Genomic DNA, 8,888 nt, shown 5'->3' with positions numbered 1-8,888 from the left:
CTCAGCCAACTCTTTCCCTAAACTTCTTTTAGCTTCAATCCTGTAACTCTCGAGGGCCATAGAACAATTTCCCCATAATGAAGATATTAGAGTTTTTTTGTTTGTTTGCACAGCGCAGCAAGCGGGATCTTAGTGCCCCGACCAGGGAAGCACGGAGTCTTAACCACTGAACCACCAAGGAAGTCCAAAATGAAGGTATTGGGATGAGAAAGTGTAAAGACCTCCCCGCTTTAGGATTTAGGATGTAATCCTGGCTCTAGCACCCCCTTGCTCTGGGACCATCAGCGTCTCACATAACCTCTCTGGGCCTCAGTTTCCTCATCTGCAAAGCACTGGGACTGAATTTGAGACAGCTTCTTGTTTGAAGTCCTCCTCTCGGGCTCTGTCAGATTCTTTAGGGACACTGTCCGTCGTTGAGCTTGTCTCGTGAATGTCATCCCTACCTGCTTCTCCCAGGTGCTAAGGTGGGGGCAGACATTTCAATATTTTGGTCTCTGTCGCCCCCAGGAGGCTTAGGAGACTTCCTTGTCGCAGCAGGTGTGATAACATTTGTTGCCTCTAAGGTAGAGAAAGGCAGGGACTACCTCAGTCTGGTTGGCTCCTGTTTTTACCCCCGGAAGCTGGCGTATGGGAGACACTAAACAAATATTTGTTGAATGAATGACAGAGATTCAGGCCAGCGGAAAAGAAGGCACTTGGAACCCTTCCTTTGAGGGTTTGTGTTTCCGGCCGGAAGACTTTCTCGTGAACCCCATCCCTCTCCTGGCTGGTCGGAGCCCTATGGCTCCACTTAGGGCTCCCGGAAGGTTTAATCTCTTCGCCTCCTGCATCCCAGGATCAGACTCTCGGGACGCCTCTCCTCATAACGCACGGACAGCAAAGGCCATGCCTGGAGGAGGGGTCCAGGAGCACGAGGACGGGTGGGCCGGGTGTGTGTGTGTGTGTGTGTGTGTGTGTGTGTGTGTGTCAAAGACCGGACCCGACTGAACCATTGCGGGGACGATTGGGGAGGATCGAGGAGGTTCGTGTCGGAGGACCCCTCGGGAACAGAGAAAAGGCAGAAACCAGGGAGGCCTTGGTGGGCTTCGGAAAGGGATGGTGGGGAGGTGGTGGAGTGGGTCGAATACAGACTCTGGAGGTGAGAGACTTCTTTCTGGGCGGATGGAAACACTTAATGGTGTCGCAGGACCAGCATGAAAGGAAGAAATCTTGGATCTGGGCAGAAAAAGAAACTCGGAGAGTTTGGGGGAGGCCCTAGAAGAGTGATACCCTGATGGGGAGGAATGGAGACAAGGGAAAAGGACACACCTTGCCCACCAGGGGTTTGAAAGAGGAGACGGAGGGCAATATAGTAAAGCATGGGTCCCACAGATTCTGGGGGCGTGTAAGACGACTCTGAGTACACATCATAGGAATCGATTGATAGATGCGAGAGGCCTGTGCAAATCCCAGGAGCATGGAGATGTGGTAAAGTTAGAAAGTCTAGGGTTTGGGCACATGGAGAGAGGCCCATGAAAAGTCCCCCAGCCCCTTGGAGAGATGAGGGGTTTAAGGAGTAGGGGGTGGAGGATGACGTAGGTCAGCAAAGATTGGGGGATACAAAGAGGTCCTCTGGTCATCTCAACCCTTAGCTTACCTCTCTGCACCTTCAGTCAATGCAGTTTTTCCTTCCTTTAGCTGCTCCTCTGATTCAAGGATGACCATGACTGGGACTTCCCCGGTGGTCCGGTGGTTAAGACTCCGCGCTTCCACTGCAGGCGGTGCAGGTTCGATCCCTGGTCAGGGAACTAAGATCTGCATGCTGTGCAACGTGCCCCGCCCCGCCACCCCCCCCCCCCAAACACCCCACCCCCCCCCCCAAAAAAAAAGGATGACCATGACTTTTTTCTCATCAACTGTGGGTTCCCCTGCCCCAGTCAGGTACTCCTCCTACAAGTTGGCCCTTCCTCCTCCTCTTTCTCTGGGCCTTCAGCCTCTGGCCGGACGGGCATACAATACACCTACACACACACAGTGTGAGTGGAGAAGCCCAATGACAAGCACGAAGTTTTGCCCAGCGTACAGCTGTCCCGAGTGCGTGCAGGGCTTCCGGAATGCTGTCTGTCTCAAGGCCTATGGCCTCTCACATCCGGTCATCCGGGGCTTCATCTCTGAGACTCGTGGCAAGGCCTTCCAATGCCCCAGCAGTCTTTGCCAGCGTCCGCTCATCCCCCGGCTCCCTGTACCTGCTCCTTCTGCCCCCGGCTGGTCAGGCTTGCCAGGGACCTGGCTCGGCATGTCCTGGTGTATTAGGGCAGACTGAGTCTCCTCCTAATATGGGCCCAAAACTGATGCCTTTGGGGAGCCACGTGCTGGGAATCTTTCCCAAGGTGCCAGCGTCCAGCTTGAGAGATGACGGTTGCAGAGCTAGACCCTGGCATCTCTAGTGGGCAAGGCAACACCCTTTTCTGGGCTGTTCTTGTTAAGACTGAATGATCTCCAGCCTTGGGGTGTGCTGCAAGTCTGTGTGTGGCAGGGGAAGCAGGAGAAAGTAGCAAGAAAGATGCCCTCACCTCCCAGGGCCATTACTAGTCTCCTTTTCCCCTTTAGCCTTACCCAAGCCTTACTCCTTTTCCCCTTTAGCGCGCTTGTGTGGGCTTTGTGACTGGTGGGTTCACTCTCTGGCTTCAGTGACCCATTTGAAAACTAGGGATGAATTCTCTCCTCCCTGTCAGCGGCCAGATGGTAGCAATTTGCCAAATCTGCTGAGACATCTATGTTCTTGTCTGGTTCTTCTTTGTTTCTTCCTCTCAGTTTTAAAACTGGGAATGTCCCGGGATGCACCTCAAACTCAGTCACCTATTTTGTCCTCACCTGTGCCCGCAAGCTCAAGTGGTCACGTATTGATCACCACACACATCCTACTGTGGCTTGAGGAAGCAGCTCGGGGCCAGCTCCCATCACACTCTGCCCCATGTGCTTACAAGCGTGTAAGAGCCTGCTTTACCGCAGGTAGCATCGTGTCCTGCACTCGGAACTCTGCCCCTAAGTGTGTGGCCCCTGTGGGAAGGCATTCAAATGTTCCAGCCACCGCAGCCAGCACTGGCTAACCCCCCTGGGGTGGGTTGACCACTTTCCAGGGGGTGGCCCAATGCATCCCAGTGTATTCATCAGGGCAGGACTTCCTGGCTGACTGTGGAGACTGAGGCCAGGAGTTCAGGTGTACTCCAGACCTGGATGTCACTTCCCTCCACCACTCCAGCCCTGTGGAGGGACTGGCATCATACAAGCCAGCCCTGAATAGCTGTGTGACCCAGGGCCGGTGACTACCCCTCTCTGGCCTTGGTTTTATCACCAACACGGAGAATGATACCTGACTCCATTTTCTTGCCATGTAACACATTAAATCACAAGGCCTGGGTTTCCTCAGCTGTCCCACCGGCTGAATAATTCTGGCTCTTTGTCTTTGCTGTGTAGCAGCCGACCAGTCACTAGCCCTTTCTGGTTTCCGTTCCTATTTGTAGGTAGACGGTCTATTTCCTTTCCTATTGAAGAAAGTCTTTCTTATTTTAGGACGACTAGTTTCTTCTCCAGCCCAGAAGGATAAAGTGACTTTTTTTGTTTAATGTGGAACTTTTTTTTTTTTTAAGTCTTTATTGAGTTTGTTACAATATTGCTTCTGTTGTTTATGTTTTGGTTTTTGGCTGCCGGTCACGTGGGATCCTAGCTCCCAGACCAGGAATCCAACTCAAACCCGCACCCCCTCCATTGGAAGGCGGAGTCTTAACCACTGGACTGCCAGGGAAACCATAGATAAAGTGACTTTTAAAGAAAAGTCATAACTTTTCGGACAAAAATCCATCCCTTTTGTCTTCCCTCCCTCTGTATCTACCACGTCGTCAATGACTTTATATTGGCTTTTCTCCGCGTTATTGCAGAGAAGTCGGGCGGGCAGACACCCGGAACCATTGTTCGCTGGTGTTTGTTTCCCGCCGGGGCGGGTTTCTGGGGCCGCGTCTGGCCGAGACGGAGGCAGGAGTGGGAGCCGTCTCCGGGCTCTCCGAGTCCATCACCCCGCGCGGCGGACGTCCTGGGGCCGCCCCTCGAGCCGCTTCCCACCGCGCTCGGACCCGAGAGACCTCCGCACCGCGAGCCGGCGCCGGGAGGTAGGCGCTGAGCTCCGGGCGACCGGAGAGGCCCGAGCGGTGCGTCCGCTGGGTCACTCGCTTAGACTCGCGGGCGCGGGGTGGAGAGGCTTTGAGCTGGTGAATTCCGGAGAAAGAACTTCACCTACTCGCCCGCCTGTCCTCCCCTCAGCCTCCCAAAGTGTACCTTGACCCTGAATCTCTCTGGAGGCCATGGGCCTCGCCCTCCCTAGGGTGGTCCCCGCCCCTAAGCCGGCCCCTCCTCTTCCTCCACCTCCGTCATCCCCATCCCGCGGCCTCAGCCCGCCTCTCAGGGACCGTCTCCTGCTCACTGACGGGAATGGTGTTCCCTATACGTGCACACGGAGGAGGCCCCCTGGCTGGAGCCCATCACCCCCCGCCCCACCCCCCACCCCCGGCAAGGCTTCAGTTGTCCCCAGTGTTTTCAGGTCTTCAAGAGCTGCCGGCACCGCAGGAGCTACAGCATCTTCCACTCAGAACTCCGGCCCTTCGTCTGTGGCAAGGCCTTCAAGCGCCCCGGCAAGGTATCACTTCATACGCCAGTTCCGGTTGGGTCGGGTTCACACCTGCCCACTGTGTTCTGGCGTTTTCAGGATGCCGGGCAGCAGGCGCAGCACGTTCTGGACCACTTGGCTGGAAGGAATTTCCTGGACCACAGAGAGACTGCAGGGGCTCCATAGAATTTCTTGTTTCTGGTACAGAAGGTAGAGGCTGGGGTTTTGGCCTCACTGTTTACTTGCTGTGTGACCTGAGGCTGCCTCTCTGGGCCTCAGTTTCCTCATCCTGCAGGGCTGGATGAGGGAATAGGGAATGGCTTGTGGTTCCCAGCCATCCTGGCCAGGGGTGAGAAGCAGGAGTCTTGCTGAATCCCTGACTGTGCCACAGCCTCTGTTTATAGTCTGAGATAGATCACCATCCCATTCTGGAACTCAGTTTCCCAATCTGTAAGATGGGATAGAATGAAACATCCTTATCAGGTGAGCTGCAAACTCACCTAATACGAAGGTAGCACCTACTGCTCCATCACTTCTTTATAGCAACTCGTGGTGCCTGCTGAGACAGGCACAGATAACGTTAGTTAGTTTTAATTCTTTTTTAATTGCAGGGGTAGGGCTGGAACACAAGTGAGGTGGGAGCCTTTCCTCTGCGGTGTTAGTTATTGGCTGGAGTGCTTTCCTAGGGCCACGTTCCTAGGTCCCATTAGGGGGCTGTGAGATGCCATGTGGGGCTGGGATGAGGTGGATTGGCTGGGCCACCTCATGAAGGGCTTCAAATCCCAGGCTGAGGAACCTGGGGACTTGGTCCTGAGGGTCATGGGGGCCGTGACAAGATTTTGTGCAGAGGTTACATATGAGACAGCTGTGAGAAGAGTGTCAAGGAGGGCGGGGGCAGTACTGGGAACCAAGATAGCAGGGAGAAGGCTGGTGCAGGGGCCCTGTGCAGGAAGGAGGGGCCAGAGCTGGGGCTTGGGGAGCAGAGGGGAACATTCAGGATGAGGGAGGGACAGACCTTGGTGCCTTCTGGCTTTGGGGAGTGTAGAAATGGGGGGGTGGGATGAGGACGTTAGAGGTTCCAGACTGGTGTGGATGTGGGCCTTCATTATGATCCTGTCCCAGGAGAGAAGCAAGGCTTTTTGTTTTGGTGGGGGGAGATAATGCTTTACCTTTGGTCGGGGTGACTGAATTCATTCATTCAACCAATATTGAACCGAGCCCCTACCCTCTCCCCAGACCTTTGCTAGGTTCTGAGGGTAGAATGTCGCCTAGGACAGAGCGGGAAAAGCAGGCAGTAAAGTAGCAAATCCAAAAACGAGCAAGACCACTACGGACTGCAATACGAGATGCGGAGGGAATGGCCTGACCAGACGGAGCAGGGCCTCACCTGCTCACCAGCTTGAGCTCTGATACAACCAGCAGCCGCTTCAGTGATGAAGGATTACTTGAGTTGAGACCTGAATGGCCAGAAAGGGTGTGTCCTTGTGAGGGGCTGGGAGGAATATTCCAGAGGGCAGAACAGCAAACACAAGGCCTTGGAAGTGGGCCAGGTGGGCTGGGCGGCACTGTGGTGATGGCAGCTTCTGAGTTTTATTCCAAGTGCAGCAAGGAGGGTTTTAGGTCAGGTGATGACATGATTCTGTGGGTTAGCGTAATTACACTGCTGCAGTGTTGCCATAGAGGGAAGGGACTGGCGGGGTGGGGAGGCTGCCATGGTGAGCTGGGCCGGTGGCGGCAGTGGGTTGGGGAGAAGCATGAGGTGCTTGCAGACAGTGGCCATGAGCTCTGACTCGGGTCAGTTAGAAGCACGTGCTGTCCAGCGGATGTGTGAGCTCAGTCCCAATCACGTGACCTCTCGGAGCTTCCGTTTCCTCATCTATAAAATAGGCATCCGCATGGCACCTCCCTCCTGGATCTGCTCTGAGGGTTCAGTGCATTTAGCGATGGCTGGCACCATAGGAAGGGCCCAATAAACGTTGGTCCTTGTCGTTATTTCCAGAGTTCGGGGTGGGGTGGGGTGGGGTGGGCGTGGCTCTCATGGACAAAGCAAGTTTCATGGGTCTGAAACTCAAGAAAGGGATCTGGGTGGGAGACGCCTGTGGTAGTTGTCTGTGTAGCCCAGGATCTATGTTGCTCCCTGGGGGACATTTGGCCAAGTCTTTTGTCACAGCTGGGGTGGGGAGTGAGATTGAGGGGTGAGAGACGGTGCTCCTGGCACCTGAAGTGTGGAGGCCAGGGATGCTGCTCCATATCCTACAGTGCACAGGACAGTCCCCCACAACAAAGAATGATCCAGCCCCAAAATGTCAGTAGTGCCAAAGTTGAGAAGCCTGGCGTAGACAGAATGTGTAGTTACCCCTTTAAACCGCGCACACCCTTTCAGTTCACCAGTTTCCACTCACCCTACTGCCCCCCGCCCCATAAAATTACAAAAGAGGAAGAACCTCTAGGACAACAGTTTCCAGTAGTGAAGCCATGCTTTAAAACGTGAAGAGGAACCGCTGAAATTAAATAACATACTTAACCCAGTCAGTACACCCAGAGTATCATTTCTAAATGTTATCAACATTAAAGTCATTCATGAGATACTTTACACTCTTTTCATACTCAGTCTTCAGAATCTTTTAGGTGTCTTGCATTTATGACACATCTCAGTTCAGACCGGACACATGCCAAACGCTTAAGAGCGACCTGTGGCCAGTGGCTGCCCTTTAGGACAGTACAGTTCTGGAGGATCTTTAATTGAAGCCTAAGATCACAGTTGTTGGGTCACTTGGAGGTTTCTTGAAGGTTTTCTGAGAATGCTTAATCAGTTTCAGTTTACTGTTGCCCCATCTAGAGACTTTTCTATAGCTGGCAATTTGTGTGTGCATTTTCTGGCTTTTAAAATATTGCCCAGTAAAACATTAAGACATATCTGTGATCCAAACCAAATATAACTGTGCCCTCTCTGGCCCGCGGGTCTCCAGTTTGCAACTGGTTGAGGGTGGTTTAGGAGCTGTACCGTAAGGTGGGCAGCGGTTAGCCACCTGTGGCTATTTAGATTTAAATTAAAAGAAATGAAATGCCATTTAAAATTCAGGTCCTCAAGCCCTAGCCACATTTCTTATGAGCAATAGCCTCACGCGGCTAGTGGCTGTCCCAGTGGACAACGCGCAGATCATAGAACTTTTTCATCATCCCAGAAAGTTCTTTTCGGCAGCTTTCTCGGACGCACCTCTGGCCAAGCCGGGGTCCTTGGTCTGGGTGCGACCGTGACGCCGGTTCTCTCCCTTCTGTGCCCCCAGCTGCCTCCCCTCCCCAGCTGCAGCGGCCGCCCCCCTCTGGTTCCCCCCGCGCCACGACCTACACGTGGACACGCGCAGCATTCGCTACTAGTTCACCGCGCAGCTGGAGGACGAGCTGCGGGCGCCCCCGGGCGCTGCACTCGACGTTCCAACCTTCCGCGTGCGCCGCCTGCCCCAGGCCTTCCGGCGCTCCGGCCACCTGGTGCGGCCTGCCGCCGACCGCCGCACTAAGTTCCGGATCTGGCCTGGCTGCCCTACCCCTCTCTGGTCAACGCGCTCCTGCACCAGGACGCGGCCGCCGGACCTCGGTTTCCTCTCTGCAAGCGGGAGCATCGGGCCCACCGCGCTTTGTGCCGACACCACCCAGACACTGTCGCTGCTGCTCCTTGCGCCTCAGTCTCCCCCTTCCTCGATGGGAAGAGCCACTCTTGCCCACCTCTGCATGTCAAGGTTTGGCCCTCTCGGGCCGTCGGTCTCCCCACCTGTCCGATGGGAAGAACCACCCTTGCCCACCTTTGCATCTGGCAAGGTTTGGCCCTGTCTGCACCTCGGTCTCCCCATTTGCCCAGCCGACAGAAACTTCCCTCTTCCCGCTCTCTGCCTCGTTTGGAAGGGGATGCAGGCGGGTCGGCCAGTGAGAAGAGGACGGATTGGGCGCGTCCGTTCCTTGTGGGACTTCGGGCAAAGACAGCCTTGCCTAGTCTCGTCTACTAATCAGTCTGTCCCAGAGAATGAACTATCCCCGTAGGGGATGGGAAGGGAGCGGGGGGCAGGGGGCGGGCTGTGTGGTTCCCGCGCGCTCGGCCCCTCTCCTTTCTCGCGATCCCTAGATACTCAAAAAAAGCGGGCCGTCAGAGCGGCGGGCTCTGGGGCGGCGGAACGTTACTTGCGGCGCGCGCGTTTCCGGTCGGCGCCCTTTCCCAGGGACGCCGCCGCCCCTCGCGCCCCCGCGCCCCCCGCGC

Source organism: Lipotes vexillifer, unplaced genomic scaffold, assembly GCF_000442215.2.
Source record: "Lipotes vexillifer unplaced genomic scaffold, Lipotes_vexillifer_v1.1 scaffold1223, whole genome shotgun sequence".
Classification (NCBI taxonomy): Eukaryota; Metazoa; Chordata; class Mammalia; order Artiodactyla; family Lipotidae; genus Lipotes; species Lipotes vexillifer.
This window is presented reverse-complemented; position numbering follows the sequence as displayed.